Source organism: Hyla sarda, chromosome 1, assembly GCF_029499605.1.
Source record: "Hyla sarda isolate aHylSar1 chromosome 1, aHylSar1.hap1, whole genome shotgun sequence".
Lineage (NCBI taxonomy): Eukaryota > Metazoa > Chordata > Amphibia > Anura > Hylidae > Hyla > Hyla sarda.
The window spans coordinates 256,259,793-256,282,542 of NC_079189.1; the positions used below are offsets into that span (position 1 = coordinate 256,259,793).

General features: G+C 42.2%; 1 long non-coding RNA gene across 1 annotated transcript in view; it reads left to right on the plus strand.

Annotated features, from left to right (window-relative positions):
• Positions 1-21,549, plus strand: part of LOC130367989 (uncharacterized) — a 63,781-nt gene extending 42,232 nt beyond the window's left edge. Inside the window, exons 2-8 of the long non-coding RNA XR_008892248.1 lie at positions 11,234-13,004; positions 13,645-14,635; positions 14,763-15,492; positions 15,645-15,711; positions 16,949-17,081; positions 17,369-17,495; positions 21,366-21,549. This is a non-coding gene — a long non-coding RNA (uncharacterized LOC130367989). The remainder of the gene's footprint in view (positions 1-11,233; positions 13,005-13,644; positions 14,636-14,762; positions 15,493-15,644; positions 15,712-16,948; positions 17,082-17,368; positions 17,496-21,365) is intronic.
• The last annotated feature ends 1,201 nt before the right edge of the window (positions 21,550-22,750 follow it).

The window sequence follows — 22,750 nt, forward strand, 5'->3', positions numbered from 1 at the left end:
GAGTTTTTCTGAAATGGTTTTTGTGGGGCATGTCGCATTTAGGATGCCCCTATGGTGCCAGAACAGCAAAAAAAAAAAAAAACACATGGCATACTATTTTGGAAACGAGACCCCTCAAGGCACGTAAAAAGGGGTCCAGTGAGCCTTAACACCCCACAGGTGCTTCACGACTTTTTGTTAAAGTTGGATGTGTAAATGATTTTTTTTTTTCCACTAAGATGCTAGTTTTCCCTAAAATTTCAAATTTTTACAAGGGATAATAGGACAAAATGTCCCCCAAAATTTGTAACCCCATCTCTTCTGAGTATGGAAATACCCCAAGTGTGAACGTCAAGTGCTCTGCTGGCGCACTACAATGCTCAGAAGAGAAGGAGTCACATTTGGCTTTTGAAAAGCGAATTTTGCTGAAAAGGTTTTTTGGAGGGCATGTCGCATTTAGGAAGCCCCTATGGTGCCAGAACAGCAAAAAAAAAAAAAAAAAAAACACATGTCATACTATTTTAGAAACTGCACCCCTCAAGGAACACAACAAGGGGTACAGTGAGCCTTAAAACCTCACAAGTGTTTGACGACTTTTTGCTAAAGTCGGATGTGTAAATGGAAAAAAAAATGTTTCACTAAAATGCTGGTTTTCCCCCACATTGTATATTTTTACAAGGGGTAATAGGAGAAAATGACCCCCAAAATGTGTAACCCCATTTCTTGGAGTATGGAAATACCCAGTGTGTGGACATCAAGTGATCTGCTGGCGCACTACAATGCTCAGAAGAGAAGGAGCACCATTGAGCTTTTGAAGACAGAATTTGGTTGGAATAGAAGTCGGGGGCCATGTGTGTTTACAAAGCCCCCCGTGGTGCCAGAACAGTGGACCCCCCCATGTGACCCCATTTTGGAAACTAGACCCCTCACAGAATTTAATAAGGGGTGCAGTGAGTATTTACACCCCACTGGTGTTTGACAGATCTTTGGAACAGTGGGCTGTGCAAATGAAAAATTAAATTTTTCATTTTCACGGATCACTGTTCCAAAAATCTGTCAGACACCTGTGGGGCGTAAATGCTCACTGTACCCCTTATTACATTACGTGAGGGGTGTAGTTTCCAAAATAGGGTCACATGTGGGTATTTCTTTTTTTGCGTTTATGGCAGAACTGCTGTAAAATCAGCCACCCCTGTGCAAATCTCCAATTTAGGCTTCAAATGTACATGGTGCGCTCTCACTCCTGAGCCTTGTTGTACGCCCGCAGAGCATTTTATGCCCACATATGGGGTATTTCCGTACTAAGGAGAAATTGTGTTATAAATTTTGGGGGTCTTTTTTTCCTTTTTAACACTTGTGAAAATAAAAAGTAAACGACAACACCAGCATGTTAGTGTAAAATTTTTTATTTTTTTACACTGACAGGCTGGTGTAGCCCCCAACTTTTCCTTTTCATAAGGGGTAAAAGGAGAAAAAGCCCCCCAAAATTTGTAACGCAATTTCTCCCGAGTACAGAGATACCCCATATGTGGCCCTAAACTGTTTCCTTGAAATATGACAGGGCTCTGAAGTGAGAGAGTGCCATGCGCATTTGAGGACTAAATTAGGGATTGCATAGGGGTGGACATAGGGGTATTCTACGCCAGTGATTCCCAAACAGGGTGTCTCCAGCTGTTGCTAAACTCCCAGCATGCCTGGACATTCAGTGGCTGTCCAGAAATGCTGGGAGTTGCTGTTTGCAACAGCTGGAGGCTCCGTTTTGGAAACACTGCTGTACAATACGTTTTTCATTTTTATTGGGGGGGGGGGCAGTGTAAGGGGGTGTTTATGTAGTGTTTTACCCTTTATTATGTGTTAGTGTAGTGCAGTGTTTTTAGGGTACATTCACACGGCGCAGGTTTACAGTGAGCTTCCCGCTAGAAATTTGCGCTGCGGTGAAAAATTTGCCGCAGCTCATACTTGAAGCAGGAAACTTACTGTAAACCCGCCCATGTCAATGTACCCTGTACGTTCACAGGGGGGGGGGGGGGGGGGGGGACAACCTCCAGCTGTTTCAAAACTACAACTCCCAGCATGTACTGACAGACCGTGCATGCTGGGAGTTGTACTTTTGCAACAGCTGGAGGCACACTGGTTGGAAAACCTTCAGTTAGGTTCTTTTACCTAACTCAGTATTTTCCATCCAGTGGGCCTCCAGCTGTTGCAAAACTACAACTCCCAGCATGTACTGATCGCCGAAGGGCATGCTGGGTGATCTAGTTATGCAACAGCTAGAGGTGCGCAACTACTTTTCCCAGCATGCCGAGACAGCTGTTTCGGCATGCTGGGATTTGTAGTTTTGCAACATCTGGAGGGCTACAGATAGAGACCACTGCACTGTGATCTCCAAACTGTGGACCTCCAGATGTTGCAAAACTAAAAATCCCAGCATGCGCAGACAGCAAACTGCTGTGTGGGCATGCTAGGAGTTGTAGTTTTGCAAGATCTAGAGTGCTACAGTATAGAGATCACTGTGCAGTGGTCTCTAAACTGTAGACCTCCAGCTGTTGCAAAACTGCAAATCCCAGCATGCCCAGCAGCTGTCTGGGCATGCTGGGAGTTGTAGTTTTGCATCATCTGGAGGGCTACAGTCTCAGACTGTAGCCCTCTAGATGTTGCTAGGCAACTTACCGGCTTCCGTCGGATCCAGGGAGCCGTCCTCTTCTGCAGCCCGCGCCGATCACCGCCGCCAATCCAGTCCTGCAGCTTCCACCGATGGGTAAGTGGATCTTCGGCGTTCGGTCCCCGTCGTTTCCCCCCCTATTGTGGGTGGGAAGAACGGGGAAAACGAAAGTAAACCCTCCGCCCCCGATCTCCTATTGGTGGTCGCGTCTAGACCACCAATAGCAGAGATAGGAGGGGTGGCACCTCTGCCACCTCACTCCTATCGCTACAGGGGGATCGTGGGTGTCTTAGACAACCGTGATACCCCTTATATTCCACGTCACTGGGTCACCATAGACCCGTATGACCCGGAATCGGCGCAAATCGCAAGTGTGAATTCACTTGGGATTTGCGCCGATCGCCGACATGGGGGGTCTGACCCCCCTGGGCACTTGCATGGGGTGCCTGCTGATCGACAGGTACGCCCTGGGTCCTTAAGACCCAGGTACAGAAGGCGTATCCATACGCCCTTGGTCCTGTACGGGTTAACCCCTTAAGGACCAAGGACGTACAGGTACGTCCTTGGTCCTGCTCTCGTGATATAACGCGGGGTTACACGGTAACCCCGCATCATATCACGGCGGGCCCGGCATCATAGTGAAGCCGGGACCCGCCGCTAATAGCGCGCAGCACCGATCGCGGCGCTCAGAGCTGAGCCGCGCGGCTAAAAGTGAAAGTAAAAGCTGCCGGTTAACTCAGTGGGCTGTTCGGGATAGCCGCGGCGAAATCGCGGCATCCCGAACAGCTTACAGGACAGCGGGTTGGCCGCTACCTGCCTCCTCCTGGTGTCCGATCGCCGAATGACTGCTCAGTGCCTGAGATCCAGGCATGAGCAGTCAAGCGGCAGAAACCTCGATCACTGGTTTCCTATGAGAAACCAGTGATCAATGTGAAAGATCAGTGTGTGCAGTGTTATAGGTCCCTATGGGAGCTATAACACTGCAAAAAAAAGTGAAAAAAAAAAGTGAATGAATATCATCTAACCCCTCCCCTATTAAAAGTTTGAATCACCCCCCTTTTCCCATAAACAAAAAAGTGTAAATAAAAATAAACATATATGGTATCACCGCGTGCGGAAATGTCCGATTTATAAAAATATATCGTTCTATAAACCGCTCGGTCAATGGCGTACGCGCAAAAAAATTCCAAATCCAAAATAGTGCATTTTTGGTCACTTTTTATATCATTTAAAAATCAATAAGTCCTATCAATGCAAAAATGGTACCGTTAAAAACTTCAGATCACGGCGCAAAAAATTAGCCCTCATACCACCCCATACACGGAAAAATAAAAAAGTTATAGGGGTCAGAAGATGGCAATTTTAAACGTATTAATTTTCCTGCATGTAGTTATGATTTTTTCCAGAAGTACGACAAAATCAAACCTAAATAAGTAGGGTATCATTTTAATCGTATGGACCTACAGAATAAAGATAAGGTGTCATTTTACCGAAAAATGTACTACGTAGAAACGGAAGCCCCCAAAAGTTACAAAACAGCATTTAAAAAAAAAAATTTTTGTTGCACAATGATTTTTTTTTTCCGTTTCACCGTAGATTTTTGGGCAAAATGACTGACGTCATTACAAAGTAGAATTGGTGGCGCAAAAAATAAGCCATCATATGGATTTTTAGGTGCAAAATTGAAAGAGTTATGATTTTTTAAAGGCAAGGAGCAAAAAACGAAAATGCAAAAACGGAAAAAACCCCGGTCCTTAAGGGTTTAAAGGGGTACTTCGGGGGGGAAACTTTTTTTTTTTTTATTTGTATTTTTTTTTAATCAACTGGTGCCAGGTTAAACAGATTTGTAAATTACTTCTATTAAAAAATCTTAATCCTTCCAGTACTTATTAGCTGCTGAATACTGCAGAAGAAATTATTTTCTTTATGGAACACAGAGCTCTCTGCTGACATCATGACCACAGTGCTCTCTGCTGACATCTCTGTCCATTTTAAGAACTGTCCAGAGTAGGAGAAAATCCCCATAGAAAACATATGCTGCTCTGGACAGTTCCTAAAATGGACAGATGTCAGCAGAGAGCACTGTGGTCATGATGTCAGCAGAGAGCTCTGTGTTCCATAAAGAAAAGAATTTACTCTGTAATATTCAGCAGCTAATACTAGAGATGAGCGAACTTACAGTAAATTCGATTCGTCACGAACTTCTCGGCTTGGCGGTTGCTGACTTTTCCTGCATAAATTTGTTCAGCTTTCCGGTGCTCCGGTGGGCTGGAAAAGGTGGATACATTCCTAGGAAAGAGTCTCCTAGGACTGTATCCACCTTTTCCAGCCCACCGGAGCACCGGAAAGCTGAACTAATTTATGCAGGAAAAGTCATCAACTGCCGAGCCGAGAAGTCCGTGACGAATCGAATTTACTGTAAGTTCGCTCATCTTTAGCTAATACGTACTGGAAGGATTAAGATTTCCGCCGGAGTACCCTTTTAACCCTTTAGGGACCGAGACCATTTTGACCCTAAGGATCAGAGCATTTTTTGCACATCTGATCACTGTCAGTTTAAGCATTAATAACTGTGGAATGCTTTTACCTTTCATTCTGATTCAGAGATTGTTTTTCCGTGACATATTCTACTTTAACACAGTCGTAAATTTTTGTCGTTATTTGCATCTTTTTTTGGTGCAAAGTGGAGGAGAAAAATCAAAATCTGCATATTTTTTTTTTACACTAACATGTTCTTGTAGACCCATATTGTTTATTTTTACAAGGGATAAAAGGAGAAAAAGCCCCACAATATGTGTAACCCAATTTCTTTTGAGTAAAGAAATACCTCATATGTGGATGTAAAGTGTTTTGTGGGTGCACTAGAGGGCTCAGAAGAGAAGGAGAGACAGTGGGATTTTAAAGAGCAAATTTTGCTGAAATGGTTTTTGGGGGGCCTGTCGCATTTAGGAAGCCCTCATGGTGCCAGAACAGCAAAAAAACACCCCACATGGCATACTATTTGGAAAACTACACCCCTCAAGGAACGTAACAAGGGGTACAGTGAACATTTACACCCCACTGGCATTTGACAGATCTTTGTAACAGTGGGCTGTCCAAATTAAAAATTACATTCTTTATTTTCACGGACCACTGTTCCAAAAATCTGTCAGACACCTGTGGGGTGTAAATGTTCACTGTACCCCTTGTTATGTTCCGTGAGGGGGGTAGTTTCCGAAATGGGGTCACATGTGGGTTTTTTTGCGTTTATGTCAGAACCGCTGTAACCAGCAGCCACCCCTGTGCAAATCACCAATTTAGGCCTCAAATGTACATAGTGCGCTCTCACTCCTGAGCCATGTTGTGGGCCCGCTGAGCATTTTACGCCCACATATGGGGGATTTCCGTACTTGGGAGAAATTTGTGCTACAAATTTTGGGGGTCTTTTTTTCCTTTTACCTCTTATAAAAATGAAAAGTATGGGGCAACACCAGCATGTTGGTATAAAAAAAAAAATAATTTACACTAACATTCAGGTGTAGACCCCAACTTTTACATTTTCATAAGGGGTAAAAGGAGAAAAGGCCACCAAAGATTTGTAGCGCAATTTCTTCCGAGTACGGAGATACCCCATATGTGGCCCTAAACTGTTGCCTTGAAATACGACAGGGCTCTGAAGTGAGAGAGCGCCATGCGCATTTGAGGACTAAATTAGAGATTTTCATAGGGGTGGACCCGGATGCAAGTGTTAGGCTAGGTTCAGACTACGGAATCTCCGGGCAGAAAATATCCGCCCGGAGATTCCGAGTTCCGCCTGCGCCGACTGAATTAGTCGGCGCTAGGATTGCGCGGACACTGCAGTCTCCTATAGACTGCTATGTGTTCCGCTCGGATTTCCGCCTGAAGAAAGAGCAACCCCTTTCTTTAGGTGGAAATTTCTAAGCGGATTTTCCGCTTCACATATTCCGAAGTGTGAATTTGTGAACGGAAAACCATTCACTACACTAGACATTTTAGCAAGCGGAATTTCTGACGGAAATTTTACGTCTGAATTTCTGTCAGAAATTCCGTAGTCTGAACCTAGCCTTACACTTGCCTCCGCCACCAAAAATACTGTACGTCAGTTTTCCCCAAACACTGTGCCTCCAGCTGTTGCAAAACTCCCCATTGTGCTGCTGAGGAGACTAAGGGAAAACAAATTAACTTACTAAATTTAGTCATGTATTTGCAGCCTCCGAATAGGGGACACTGCCAATAGTGGATGCGGACACACCCAATAGGAGACAAAACAGTCCCAATAGGGGACAACCAGGCTTAATCGCTGGCCCTACCTTGTACACAGGGTCACCATCAGGGGGTACAGCCAATACTCAAATAAGGGGCCCAGGAGTTGTAGTTTAGCAACAGCTGGAGGCACCCTGATCCTAAACTTCAACTTGCATGATGGGAGCAAAACTACAACTCCCAGCATGCCCTTAAAGTGAGGACTCGCTGGGAGTTGTGGTTTTGCAACAACTGCATGCACAGGTGTAAAAATGCCACCTGCCTGCTGTTGCAAGACTACAACTCCCAGCATGGCCCATTGTAAGGGCATTCTGGGAGTTGTAGTTTTGCAAAAGCTGGAGGCACCCAGGTGTAAAAATGCCACCCGCCGCTGTTGTAAGACAACAGCTCCCAGCATGTCCTTACAGTGAGGGCATGCAGGGAGTTGTAGTTTTGCAACAGCTGGAGGCACCGAGGTGTAAAAATGCCACCCGTTGATATTGAAAGATTACAACTCCCAGCATACCCTTACAGGACATGCGGGGAGTTGTAGTTTTACACCATCTGAAGGCACCAGATGTAAAAATGCCACCCACCCGCTGTTGAAAGACTACAACTCCCAGCATGCCCTTACAGTGAGGACAAGCTGGGAGTTGTAGGTTTGCAACAGTTGGAGGCACCAGATGTAAAAATGCAACCCGCCCATTGTTGCAAGACTACATCTCCCAGCATGCCCTTACAATGAGGACATGCTGGGTGTTGTAGTTTTGTCACCATTAGCCCTGCTTGGGTGAGGCCTACTTTTATTCACTCACCACTCCAGGGCAGAACCGAACCAGCAGCAGGGATCATCAGTTTCACGATGGGCCGGCGGCCCATCCTTATTACAAGGAGATTCCCTATGAGGCAGATTTATCAAAACTTGTGTAGAGAAAGAGTGATTCAGTTGCCCGTAGCAACCATTCAGATTTTTCATTTTTCACAGGCCTCTTTAAAAATGAAAGAAACAAAGAGGCCTGTGAAAAATGAAAGAAATCTGATTGGTTGCTAGGGGCAACTGCTTCATTCTTTCCCTGCATAGGTTTTGATAAATCTCCCCCTATATGTTTATTCACCATTTATTTCTGTTCAGCACTGAAAGGGTGTTTGTGATTCCAGCTCTGGAGGAGGCGTGGCCAGCTAATTAAGGATCCTTAAATACAGCTGCTTCAGTGCAGTTCAAGCTCCATGCATGAGTGAGGACAGCTGTGCAGCAGACTTTTGGAGGGAAACTGTGACCATAGTAAGTAAGGAAGCTTGTGGTAGAATTGTGTGGAGGGCTCTTTAAGAACATGTTTCCTATGCTTTACTGATCCTCCATGTGGGATCTGTGATCTCCAGGTGTTACTGTGCAAGTTGGATCTATTAGAAATACCAGCAATGCAAAGGCCGGTATTCATCCAACCAGAGCGCCTCCAGCTGTTGTAGCTTTGCAACAGCTGGAGGCACCCCTGGCTGGGAAACACTGACCTATACTAAAGTGCAACATGCTGGGAGTTGTAGTTTTTATATGGGGCAGCTGCTGAGCTATAGGCTGTATCAGGGCATGCTGGGAGTTGTAGTTAGTAACTAATTGCAACTCCCAAAGTTAAAGTTGCATCAAAACAATAAAAAAAAAATGTACTGTCAACAATGGTGTCACTAAGGAGGACCCCCCCGCCACCTTAAGAGGAGATCCAGCCTGTGCTCCCTTAACAAGCGGGTGTAGAGTATGGGGAGGAATCTGCAGCCACTGGGAGACCATAGACCTACCTGCCTTCAATATGGTGAAAATGTACATGTATATAGTGAGTGTGTATGATGTGTGTGTGTGTGTGTGTGTGTATATACTGAACCCAGTGTATATGTGTTATGTATAGTGAGAGTGTGTATGTATGTGTGTGTATATATATATATATATATATATATATATATATATATATAATGTGCGAGGAGTCCATGTGTATGGTGAGTGTGTGGGTATGTAATGTGCGAGGAGTCCATGTGTATGGTGAGTGTGTGGGTATGTAATGTGCGAGGTGTCCATGTGTATGGTGAGTGTGTGGGTATGTAATGTGCGAGGTGTCCATGTGTATGGTGAGTGTGTGGGTATGTAATGTGCGAGGTGTCCATGTGTATGGTGAGTGTGTGGGTATGTAATGTGCGAGGTGTCCATGTGTATGGTGAGTGTGTGGGTATGTAATGTGCGAGGTGTCCATGTGTATGGTGAGTGTGTGGGTATGTAATGTGCGAGGTGTCCATGTGTATGGTGAGTGTGTGTAATGTGTATGTGTGTGTATATATATATATATATATATATATATATATATATATATATATATATATATGCAGATAAGGTCAGGCTGCTCACCACTCTCGCGTTTGCTGCACTATCTCGTGCTACGGACACCGGTACCGCTCCCGGCTTAGTAGAAATCACACAGAAAAGAAAACGTCCGGCACTCGGGAGGATGCAGGTAAAACTTGTCAATGGCTTTATTCACACGCTTAGGCAGGACACAATCTATTGTGTCCTGCCTAAGCATGTGAATAAAGCCATTGACAAGTTTTACCTGCATCCTCCCGAGTGCCGGACGTTTTCTTTTCTGTGTGATATATATATATATATATATATTAGTGCGAGGTGTCCATGTATAAAACAAAAGTTGGATTCAAAATGGCCGACATGGTCACCACCCATCTTGAAAAGTCTCCCCCCCAATCACATATACTAATGTGCCACAAACAGGAAGTTATCACCAACTATTCCCATTTTATTAAGGTGTATCCATATAAATGGCCCACCCTGTATATATAATGTGCGAGGTGTCCATGTATATAGTGAGTGTGTATATATAATGTGCGAGGTGTCCATGTATATAGTGAGTGTGTATATATAATGTGCGAGGTGTCCATGTATATAGTGAGTGTGTATATATAATGTGCGAGGTGTGTATGTATTATGTGGGAGGTGTCCGTGTGTGTTTTATATAATGTATGTGTGTATATGTAATGTGCGATGTGTATACTGGGGGACACATTTATCATTAGGTGTCTATTGTAGAAACAGATCTACCTCTTTGTCTAATTTACACTCAATTTGCGCAAATATCGAAACGTCCCCCCCCCCCCCCGCCTCGACCATGCACTCCTTCTCCACCTCACACTTTACAGAGCTGTGATATTTTTCCGCGTTGCACTGCTCACATAGCTAGAAGTGCTGGAGCAGCAGTGTGTGCGCCAAACAAAAGTTTTGCAAAAGCTGGAGACACCCTGGTTGGTAAACACTGTGTTCATGTACCAGAGCTGAGTGTGTGATCATGTTACATGTAGCAGAAATTAGTGTGCGGCATGTGTATGGAGCAGAGCTGAATGTGTTATTGTGTAAGCATGACCATGCACACACTCAACTCTGCGTCATACACATGACCACTCGCTCAGCTCTACTGCATACACATTACCCAATACAAGGGGCCTAATACATCACACTGCTGCTCAGCCAATCACCAGCTGAGGGACATCATTTTGGTCACCAATTGGCTGATCACAGTGTAACTTGTCAGACCCCAGAAGCAGAAAGACAGGGGCTGGAGGACAGGAGAGCTATATTGGCAGCATCTGGACAGCTGCAAAAGGCAAGTTAAAGGGGTACTCCAGTGGAAACCAATTTATTTTTTCTTATTTTTTTTTATTTTTATTAGCTGGTACCAGAAAGTCTTACAGATTTGTAAATGACTTCTATTTAAAAATCTTAATCCTTCCAGTACTTATCAACGGCTGTATGCTCTGCGGAAAGTTTTTTCTTTTTTAATTTATTTTCTGTCTGACCACAGTGCTGACACCTCTGACCATGTTAGGAACTGTTCAGAGCAGAAGAAATGTCCCCATAGTAAACCTCTCCTGCTCTGGACAATTCCTGACATGGACAGAGGTGTCGTCAGAGAGCACTATGGCCAGACAGAAAATAAATTCAAAAAGAAAAGCACTTCCTGTGGAGCATACAGCTGCTAAGTACTGGAAGGATTAAGATTTTCTGGCAGCAATCCGGGCATATGGGGCTCTCATAGAATGAAAGCTCGGTTCTTATTTGAAAAAGACAGTTTTACCATTAGACAGTTTTTGATTACTTCAAGCATATGGTTTTGGTCAGTAACACGAGTTCCACCAAAAAAGTGGAAATTGTTCCATTATAGTTTATTGTGGTGGTTCACTTGGCATAAAATACTAACCAAATGGGGCTCAAAAACTAACCAAAATACTGCATGTGAACCTAGCCTAAGAACGAGAAGTCTCAGTATGCTCTGACACCACTGCTTTTTTTTTTTTTGCCAGTTACCAGATGTCTGCCCCAACCGGGAGGAGCTGCTATTGGAAAGTTAAGTATCTAGATTTATCACTTCTGCCATGTCATTGTTGTATAACACTCTATCTTTATACTTCATCCAGAAGGTGTTCATTATATACCTTGTCTGTTTTTGTGATAACCGTTATGGTCAGCCCCATCTCTAGTACCGGCAGGTTAGATAGTGGCTATCTATGCATGACTTGTTCCATTGCTAACTTGGGGGAGTTATCAATGTGGCACCATGTGTAGATAGCCATAATAACTAGTTAAACCTAAAGAATCAGTTAGTGAAACTGTAGATTAGTCACCTATTGTAATAAATCTTTTCAAAATGGCAATTTGCCATATAATTCTATGGTGAATGTCAGCCCCATCTCTAGTACTAGCAGGTTAGATAGTAGCTACCTATGCATGACTTGTTGCATTGCTAACTTGGGGGAGTTATCAATGTGGCACCATGTGTGGATAGCCATAATAACTAGTTAACCCTAAATAATCCAGTTATTTCTGTTATTGTAATATACTATTCAGCATCAGTAGAACAATAGTCAGTGCCTACTAAATGAAGGTAGGAATTAATTAGGAAAGTCCTAGCTGTAAGTATGGCTGATACCTTGACTGAGGATTTGCAGCCACTATCATTGTTTGTTTTTTTACATGCAGCTTTTTTATCTTTTGTTCGTCTTTGTTGTTGTTTTTCAAGTTGCTTCATTTTCTAACAGATTTTGTGTCTTTCCCACAAGTATCTAGGTAGGTTTTTTTTTTTTTTTAGAATTCTTTTCCTGTAGAGCAAGAATATTTGATGCTGCCTGCTAGCCCTGGACACCAATACCCAAGAAAGAGTGAGACGACCATCTGCCCAGACTGGAAGGAGCTACGATGAGATGGTAAGGCCTATGCCATTGACTTGATCTAATAGCCTGTGTCTTTGTGCTTCATCCAGAAGCTGTTCTATTGTGTAAGACAACCCACACTGTCAGACCAATAAGTTATTAACTTTGACCTATGTCATATTCTTGTTCTAGAAGTATCTATCAGTTTGCTTTCTCCAGGTATTCCTTATCTTCCCTGGCTGGAATTGTGGACCTACACGTAAGTAAATAAAAGCATGTCTGTTCTTGTCAAAATGTGTTATATTTAGGGGGTAATTTGTTTAATGACTGTCTCTTGCCTTTGCCAGTCGCCGCCTACCGTGGCAGTCTTTGCCAAATTTGGCAATTTACCATATAATTCTATGGTGAATGTCAGCCACATTCCTAGTACCTGCAGGTTAGATAGTAGCTACCTATGCATGACTTGTTGCATTGCTAACATGGGGGAGTTATCAATGTGGCACCATGTGTAGATAGCCATAATAACTAGTTAACCCTCAGTTATTTCTGTTATTGTAACATACTATTCAGCATCAGTAGAACAATAGTCAGTGCCTATTAAATGAAGGTAGGAATTAATTAGGAAAGTCCTAGCTGTAAGTATGGCTGATACCTTGACTGAGGATTTGCAGCCACTATCATTGTTGTTTTTTTACATGCAGCTTTTTTATCTTTTGTTCGTCTCTTTGTTGTTGTTTTTCAAGTTGCTTCATTTTCTAACAGATTTTGTGTCTTTCCCACAAGTATCTAGGTAGGTTTTTTTTTTTTTAGAATTCTTTTCCTGTAGAGCAAGAATATTTGATGCTGCCTGCTAGCCCTGGACACTAATACCCAAGAAAGAGTGAGACGCCCATCTGCCCAGACTGGAAGGAGCTGCGTTAAAACGGTAAGATCTTTCCTATATGGTTTATGCCATAGGCTTGTTCTAATAACCTGTGTCTTTGTACCTAATTTATTCATTTATTTATCCTAATCCATTTTGCACTGTGCTATATACCCTTAAAGGAGCCCTGTAGTGTTACACTTATCCCCTATCCACAGTATAGGGCATAAGTGTCTGATTGTGGGGGGCTTCGACCACTGGGACCCCCACACAATGTCCTGTACGGGGACCCGGCGTTACTGTGGCTCTGCGCAGCTAATGCACATGTCTCTGACCTCACTGAGGTAGTCACGCCTTCTCCATACTGCATCTCCGCCTCTCCCATAGAGATACATGGAGGGGGCGTGTACGCTGTGGCAGGCCTCCTGCACGAGAGGGCCGCTGCAGAGCCGGGGCCCCATACATGAGATTGTGGGTGGTCCAGCGTTTGGACTGCCGGAATGAGACACTTATCCCCTATACTGCAGATAGGGGAGAAGTGTCTAACACTGCAGATCTCCTTCTTTTTTTCTTTTTTCTTTTTTTTAATTAACATTTAAAAGTTGCTTCATTTTCTAACAGCTTTTGTGTCTTTCCCACAAGTATCTAGGTACGTTTTTATTTTTATTTATTTTATTTATTTTTTTAAATTATTTTCCTGTAGAGCAAGAATATTTGATGCTGCCTGCTAGCCCTGGACACAAATACCCAAGAAAGAGTGAGACGACCATCTGCCCAGACTGGAAGGAGCTACGATGAGACGGTAAGGCCTATGCCATTGACTTGATCTAATAGCCTGTGTCTTTGTGCTTCATCCAGAAGCTGTTCTATTGTGAAAGACAACCCACACCTGGGAGGAGCTGCTGTCAGACCAATAAGTTACTAACTTTGACCTATGTCATATTCTTGTTCTAGAGGTATCTATCAGTTTGCTTTCTCCAGGTATTCCTTATCTTCCCTGGCTGGAATTGTGGACCTACACGTAAGTAAATAAAAGCATGTCTGTTCTTGTCAAAATGTGTTATATTTAGGGGGTAATTTGTTTAATGACTGTCTCTTGCCTTTGCCAGTCGCCGCCTACCGTGGCAGTCTTTGCCAAATTTGGCAATTTACCATATAATTCTATGGTGAATGTCAGCCACATTCCTAGTACCTGCAGGTTAGATAGTAGCTACCTATGCATGACTTGTTGCATTGCTAACATGGGGGAGTTATCAATGTGGCACCATGTGTAGATAGCCATAATAACTAGTTAACCCTCAGTTATTTCTGTTATTGTAACATACTATTCAGCATCAGTAGAACAATAGTCAGTGCCTATTAAATGAAGGTAGGAATTAATTAGGAAAGTCCTAGCTGTAAGTATGGCTGATACCTTGACTGAGGATTTGCAGCCACTATCGTTGTTTTTAACATGCTGCTTTTTAATCTTTTGTGTTTGTTCGGCTCTTTGTTTTTCAAGTTGCTTCATTTTCTAACAGATTTTGTCTTTCTCACAAGTATCTAGGTAGTTTTTTTTTTTTTTTGTTTTTTTTTTTTTAATTCTTTTCCTGTAGAGCAAGAATATTTGATGCTGCCTGCTAGCCCTGGACACTGATACCCAAGAAAGAGTGAGATGAGCATCTTACCAGACTGGAAGGAGCTACGATGAGACGGTAAGACCTATGCCATTGACTTGTTCTAATAGCCTGTGTCTTCATATTTCTGTTCTATTGTGTAAGACAACCCACACCTGGGAGGAGCTGCTGTCAGACCAATAAGTTACTAACTTTGACCTATCAGTTTGCTTTCTCCAGGTGTTGCTTATCTTCCCTGGCTGGAATTGTGGACCTACACGTAAGTAATTGAAATCATGTCTGTTTTTTCAAAATGTGTTCTATTTAGGGGGTAACTTGTTTAATTGCATAATTAAATGACTTTCTGTCTCTTGCCTTTGCCAGTTGCTGCCTACCGTGGCAGTCTTTATCAAATTTGGCAATTTACCATATAATTCTATGGTGAATGTCAGCCCCATTCCTAGTACCAGCTGGTTAGGTAGTAGCTACCTATGCATGACTTGTTGCATTGCTAACTTGGGGGAGTTATCAATGTGGCACCATGTGTCGATAGCCTTAGTAACTAGTTAAACTTAAAGAAACAGTTATTTCTGTTATCGTCATATACTATTCAGCATCAGTAGAACAAATAGTCAGTGCCTACTAAATGAAGGTAAGAATGTATTAGGAAAGTCCTAGCTGTAAGTATGGCTGATACCTCGACTGAGGATTTGCAGCCACTATCATTGTTGTTTTTAACATGCAGCTTTTTTATCTTTTGTGTTTGTTCTGCTCTTCATTATTGCTTCATTTTCTAACAGCTTTTGTCTTTCTCACAAGTATCTAGGTAGGTTTTTTTTAGAATTCTTTTCCTGTAGAGCAAGAATATTTGATGCTGTCTGCTAGCCCTGGACACTGATACCCAAGAAAGAGTGAGATGAGCATCTTACCAGACTGGAAGGAGCTACGATGAGACGGTAAGGCCTATGCCATTGACTTGTTCTAATAGCCTGTGTCTTTGTGCTTCCTCCAGAAGCTGTTCTATTGTGTAAGACAACAAACACCTGGGAGGTGCTGCTGTCAGACCAATCAGTTACTAACTTTGACCTATGTCATATTCTTGTTCTAGAAGTATCTATCAGTTTGCTTTCTCCAGGTGTTACTTATCTTCCCTGGCTGGAATTATGGACCTACACGTAAGTAAATGAAATCATGCCTGTTCTTGTCTAAATGTGTTATATTTAGGGGGTAATTTGTTTAATTACATAATTAAATGACTTTTTGTCTCTTGCCTTTTTCCATTCGCTGCCTTCTCTGGCCGTCTTTGCCAGTCGCTGCCTTCTCTGGCCGTCTTTGCCAGTCGCTGCCTTCTCTGGCCGTCTTTGCCAGTCGCTGCCTTCTCTGGCCTTCGTTGCCAGTCGCTGCCTTCTCTGGCCTTCGTTGCCAGTCGCCGCCTTCTCTGGCCTTCGTTGCCAGTCGCCGCCTTCTCTGGCCTTCGTTGCCAGTCGCCGCCTTCTCTGGCCTTTGTTGCCAGTCTGCCCCGCCTTCCCTGGCCTTTGTTGCCAGTCTGCCCCGCCTTCCCTGGCTTTTGTTGCCAGTCACCGCATTTCCTGTTCCTCATTGCCAAAAATAATAAAAAAAAGCAGCTGCAACATAGTCTAATTAACAAATAGTCTAATAAAAAAAGCCCAAGAGAGGCATATCTTTAGTGTAGGGTCCGTCCCAATGAGGTCACCTTACCGTGGTGGGACGGTACACACTATTTGGCCAAATATTATGCTAAGAACCTCTCTAGCAGTGTTGAATACATATATTTTAGAGTAAAGGGTATACTGCTGTATTTCTTTCTATTTGGGGGGAATAACAGATGGCTGTAGCCGCTATTTTACCATGAGCAGCTGGCACATAGTCTGACCACAGCTGCCGTCAGCCCTTGACTGCTGAGAAAAAAAGAGGGATTTCAATTGTATAGGGTCTGTCCCCATGAGGTCACCTTTCCATGGTGGGATGGCACTATTTGGCCAAATGGTATGCTAAGAACCTCTTCTGTTTGCAAATAAAGGCTGTGCAGTTCACGGTTATACCTTAAGCAGCTGCAACATAGTCTAATAACCACAAATCCCATCAGTTCTTGGCAGTGGTCAAAAAAATAAATAAAAATGGGGTGGTTACTTTAAAATGAGAAAATCCATAGCAATGCAAAGCTATTAGCTTGTCACTTGAAGGCATAATTGTTCAAATCACCCACCCCCACATTATGGATCCAATTTTTTGTGTTGGTAGTTCAGTGGTAGTTAAGATTTAGTCTAGGCAAACCATGTCTTACCTTTTGCGTAATTTTGGTTACTTGTTAAGCTATTGGTTCTTAGGATTGGAAACTTGCAGTATATTGATGGTCACTACAATAACTAAATATTTTTTTCCTTTTTGTAGATTTGGCAAGTTCATTCTACTACATGGTGTAGTAGTAGACCATGGCAAGAACCTTAAACTTACTACCTTACCAGTCATTGAATCTACATAAGACAAGACAAGACATGACATGACATCTAGCAAAAATAGTATGGTAGGTCAGGTTTTCAGCTTCTCACACAGAATGGCAGTACAAAGCGATCTGCTTGTCACTTGAAGGCATAACTGTCCATAAGCCCCCCATTGTGGATCCAAACCTTTTTGTGCTGGTGGATCAGTGGAAGACTGCTATTTAGGCTAGTTTTTCTTTGGTAGGAGTTTAGTTCTAAGATAGATTTAAGAGGTGCAGTATGTTATCAGGGTAACTATTTTAGCAGGAAGATGTTAATTGATTGATTGATATTTCACAGTACATCTTGTAAATTTTTGTGCTTCTTGTAGGTATGAGTTTATTCTACTACCCGGTATAGAAGACCATGTAATGAACATTCAACAACTTCCTACCTTACCATACTCAGCTCCAGACATGCTATTAGCAGAAGTCTTGACATCTTGCCAAAATCATATGGTAAGTCCTTAGGTTTTCATTTTGACTTCTTATACCCCAGTACTGTAGTATAAAGCTTTTAGCTTGTCACATGAAGTTAACTGTTAACCCCTTAAGGATCACAGGTTTTTCAGTTTTTGCACTTTCGTTTTTTCCTCCTCAGCTTTTTTAAAAATCATAACCCTTTCAATTTTGGACCTAAAAATCCATATGATGGCTTATTTTTTTGCAGTGACATCAGTCATTTTACCCAAAAATCTACGGCAAAACAGAAAAAAAATCATTGTGCGACGAAATTGAAGAAAAAAGCCATTTTGTAACTTTAGGGGGCTTCCGTTTCTATGCAGTACATTTTTCGGTAAAATGACACCTTATCATTATTCTGTAGGTCCATATGGTTAAAATGATACCCTACTTATATAGGTTTGATTTTGTTGTACTTCTGTAAAAAATCGTGAAAAATGTATACGTTTAAAATTGTCATCTTCTGACCCCTATAACTTTTATTTTTCCGCATATGGGGCAGTATGAGGGCTCATTTTTTGCACTGTGATCTGAAGTTTTTAGCGGTACCATTTTTGTATTGATCGGACTGTTTGATCGCTTATTATAAAAAAAAAAAATTTCATGAGATAAAAAGCGACCAAAAATACGTTCTTTTGGACTTTGGAATTTTTTTGCAAGTACGCCATTGACCGTGCGGTTTAATTAATGACATATTTTTATAATTCGGACATTTATGCATGCGGCGATACCACATATGTTTAGATTTATTTTTATTTATGTGTTTTTTTTTTTTTTTTAATGGGAAAAGGGGGGTCATTTGAACTTTTATTAACCCCTTAAGGACCAGGCCATTTTACACCTTAGGACCAGAGCGTTTTTTGAACATCTGACCACTGTCACTTTAAACATTAATAACTCTGGAATGCTTTTAGTTATCATTCTGATTCAGAGACTGTTTTTTCGGGACCTATTCTACTTTAACATAGTGGTAAATTTTTGTGGTAACTTGCATCCTTTCTTGGTGAAAAATCCCAAAATTTTATGAAGAAAATGAAAATTTGGCATTTTTCTAACTTTGCAGCTCTCTGCTTGTAAGGAAAATGGATATTCCAAATAAAAAAAATTATTCACATTTCCAATATGTCTACTTTATGTTTGTATCATAAAATTGACGTGTTTTTACTTTTGGAAGACACCAGAGGGCTTCAAAGTTCAGCAGCAATTTTCCAATTTTTCAGGGACCAGTTCAGGTTTGAAGTGGATTTGAAGGGTCTTCATATTAGAAATACCCCATAAATGACCCCATTATAAAAACTACACCCCACAAAGTATTCAAAATAACATTCAGTAAGTGTTTTCACCCTTTAGGTGTTTCACAGGAATAGCAGCAAAGTGAAGGAGAAAATTCACAATCTTCATTTTTTACACTCATGTTCTTGTAGACACAATTTTTGAATTTTTACAAGGGGTGAAAGGAGAAAATTTATACTTGTATTTGTTGCCCAATTTCTCTCGAGTAAGCACATACCTCACATGTCTATTTAAAGTGTTCGGCGGGCTCAGAAGCGAAGGAGCGACAAGGGGATTTTGGAAAGTACCTTTTTCTGAAATGGTTTTTGGGGGGCATGTTGCATTTAGGAAGCCCCTATGGTGCCAGAACAGCAAAAAAACACCTGGCATACCATTTTGGAAACTAGACCCCTTGAGGAACATAACAAGGAATTAAGTGAGCCTTAATACCCCACATGTGTTTCACGACTTTTGCATATGTAAAAAAAAATAAAAAATTTCACAAAAAATGTTTCCCCCTCAAATTTCACATTTTTGCAAGGGTTAATAGCAGAAAATCTCTGCGTGGCAAGGACCGGAAAACGCCAGGGCGTAAGTTTATGCCCTTGGTCCTTAAGTACCAGGGCGCAAGGCGTAACATTACACCCTTGGTCCTTAAGGGGTTAAGGAAGGGGTTAAATCACATTTATTAACTTTTTTTTTTTTTTTTTACACTTTTTTTTTTTGCAGTGTTATAGCTCCCATAGGGACCTATAACACGGCACACACTGATTGCCAGCACTGTTCACTGCAAAGCCATAGCTTTGCAATGATCAGCGTTATCAGCGGTCGATTGCTCAAGCTTACATCTCGGGCCTGGAGCGATAAATTGATGAGGGGACACGCCGGAGGCAGGTAAGAGGACCTCCGCTCGTGTCCTAGCTGATCGGGACACTGCATTTTCACTGCGGTGGTCCTGAGCAGCCGGGCAGCTTTCACTTTCATTTTAGACGCGGCGTTCAACTTTGAATGCTGTGTCTAAAGGGTTAATAGCGTGCGGCACCGCGACCGCTGCCGCATGCTGTTAGCCCCAGGTCCCGGCATCAGATACAATCCTGATCACGGCAACTACGGTGTTGACAGGGGGAGGGTGCTCCCCCTGTTCACAAACAGTGGTGCCGCAATACTATCGCTGGTCGGCATTGGTTGCTATGGCAGCAGGTAGCATGTGTCGCAAAAATGATACCAATAAAAAGTACAGATTGTCCCACAAAAAATAAGCCCTCACACAATGGCGGAAAAGAATTTTGCTCAGAAAAGGAAAGAACATAAAAAGCTATATAAAATTGGTATCGCCACAATCGTACCGACCCCCAGAATAAATATAACATCACTTTTACACACAGTGAACACCATAAAAATATTTTTTTTAAACGCCAGGAATTTTAATTTTTCACAATATTTTGGAGTTTTTCCACAAAAAATGCTGCATGTGGTAACAAAAATGCACCACTTAAGTAAAATATGTCACAAAAAACTATTTCAGAATTGCTCCGCTCAGAAAAAGCGTTCTAAAGTTATTACCCTTTTAAGAGAAACATGTCAAATTAAAAAAAAAACTGGTCATTAAGGTGTAAAATGGGTCCATCCTAAAAGAAAAACTGTCGCTCTTAGTGCGGGGGAAGCTGATCTTTCTTCTTGACATGCAAATTCACTGCTAACTGGCAAGGGCGGCTTTACTGCCTTCATCTGGCACTGTGATGTAACCACCGCCCGGCTTATGAATATTAATGTTCTCCCTCATCATCTACCTCTTCTTCCCGCTGATTTCAGGACTCCACTGCGCATGTGCTGGCTTCCTATCTACACCCGGAAGCCTCTTCAGCGCAGTCGAGTCCTGAAATCAGCGGGGAGGAGAGGGAGATGATGAGGGAGAACATGAATATTCATAAGCCCCGGGTGGTGCTGTGGGCCAGGCAGCAGTTGTACCACAGTGCCAGATGAAGGCAGTAACCCTGCCCATGCCAGTTAGCAGCTAATTTGCATATAAAGAAGATAGCGGGCGAATGGCGTGGCGGATCCGGGGACGGTATGCATCAAACTGATTAGTGTCCCCCACACTACCAGCCAGTACCGCTGGTTAGTGTGGGGGAGCAAGCTGACAGATTTCCTTTACGGCAAGTGTCTTATAATTGCATAAGGAACAATATATTTAAAAGTTTTTAGTTTGGTGGCAGGTACTCTTTAATAATCCCTCATTGGGGATCCAAGCCTTTCTGCTGGTAGATGAGTGGTAGACTACTAATTGCTTTGTTAGGAGGAGCTTAGTTTTTCAAGATGGATATTTGAGATGAGCAGCATCTTACCTCCTTTTTGATTACTTTAAATAAATTAAATGAGTCAGTGGTTCCAAAGATTGGCATATCTCCAGTTTAATGAAATTTATTTCACCAACTTACTGTTTTTGCTGTTTTGGGTTTGAAAAGTAAATGAGGGTCAGGTGGAACTGCTATTGGGAAACTCGTATTAGTTTGTTAGGTTGGCTGAAGTAACGGTTAAACTCTAAAATCAGATGAATATATAACTTTTTATTTTATTTATTTTTGTCGTCTCCAGATCCTCACTTCTGCACTTTGTTCTGTGAAGTAATCAACAGTTTCCACTATGAAAATCTCTGGCAACATGAAAACCTGCCCGGGCTCCATTGTCCCAGTTACAAAAGTTTAAACATTTTTATTTTTTTTCTTACATAAAATATACATGTCTTCTACTAAATGTGTTTTTTTTTTTTTTAACTTATTTCTTGCTATTCTGTAAATAAAATTGTATTATACTTTTTAAAGTGCCTTTGTTGGGTTCTTATGAGATCATGTTCATTAGGTGCAGTCAGTGCTGAATCCACCCACCACTACCAAATACAGCCCATATTATCACGTTGTTCCCCCCCCGTTTCACTACCTAAGGGGGGTGGGGGGTGACTGTTTGACATGCTATAGAAAAGAGTTTATTGAGGTTACGCTATCTACATTAACTATCACAGGTCCTCTTTAACCCCTTTTTAATGACACCTTTCATTTTGGTCTTGAGGCTATAGGATATTTTGATTTTTGATTCTCTTCCTCCTCCAAAGAGGGCATGTTTGCAATTTTACCATAAAACGTACGCTGCAACTAAATATTATTTATGGTGGAAAATTGAACAGAAAGTGTCATGTTAAAAATAACTTTTTTTTTTTTTTTTTTCCACATTTCTTTATTAAGTTAACATTTTGTACAGAAATGCAATGGGGCATACCCTGCATTATAAACGACAACTAAGGGCCCAAATAAGCATGTCTGAGAACAAAAACGCAAGGTTAGGCCCAGGTAACTGAGTACACCTCCCACCCCTCCCCTCCCCAAAGTTCCCATCAAATCCCCCTCTTCCCCCCCCCCCCCCCCCCCCCAATCCAGGCAGGAAAGCAAAGCAATCAGAATAGAACCTCAACTACAATAATAAATAAACATGCAGGTGAGGAATACGGTCAGGGCCAGAAATGTGATTCAAGTCTAAATGGTTTGATTCCCCTTGGAGAGAGTGTTAGGGGAAAAATATACCCTCTAGCTGTTGCATGACTACAACTCCCAGCATGCCCTTTGGACAGCCAAAGGGCATGCTCAGAGTTTTTAGTCTGCCACCTGCCCCTATACCTGCTGATCAATAATTGTTACTGATCAGCAATACATGAAATAATAAATGAAATAGAGTAACGCTCCTTTCACATTGCCGTTAGTGCAAGCAACGTATTTTCCTCCCGCTATATTCGGCCACAATAACAGGAGTTCTAACGGACGCTAGTGGAATCCCACTCAAGTGAATGGGATCCTCTTTGCCCGTTATGACTCCCGTTAGGCTCCATTACAATAACTGACATTAAGGGCAGTTAAAGTGGGGGCAAAAAAACCCTTAATGTCCGTTTGTAACGGAACCACTTACATAGTGTGAAAGAAGCCTAAGGGGGA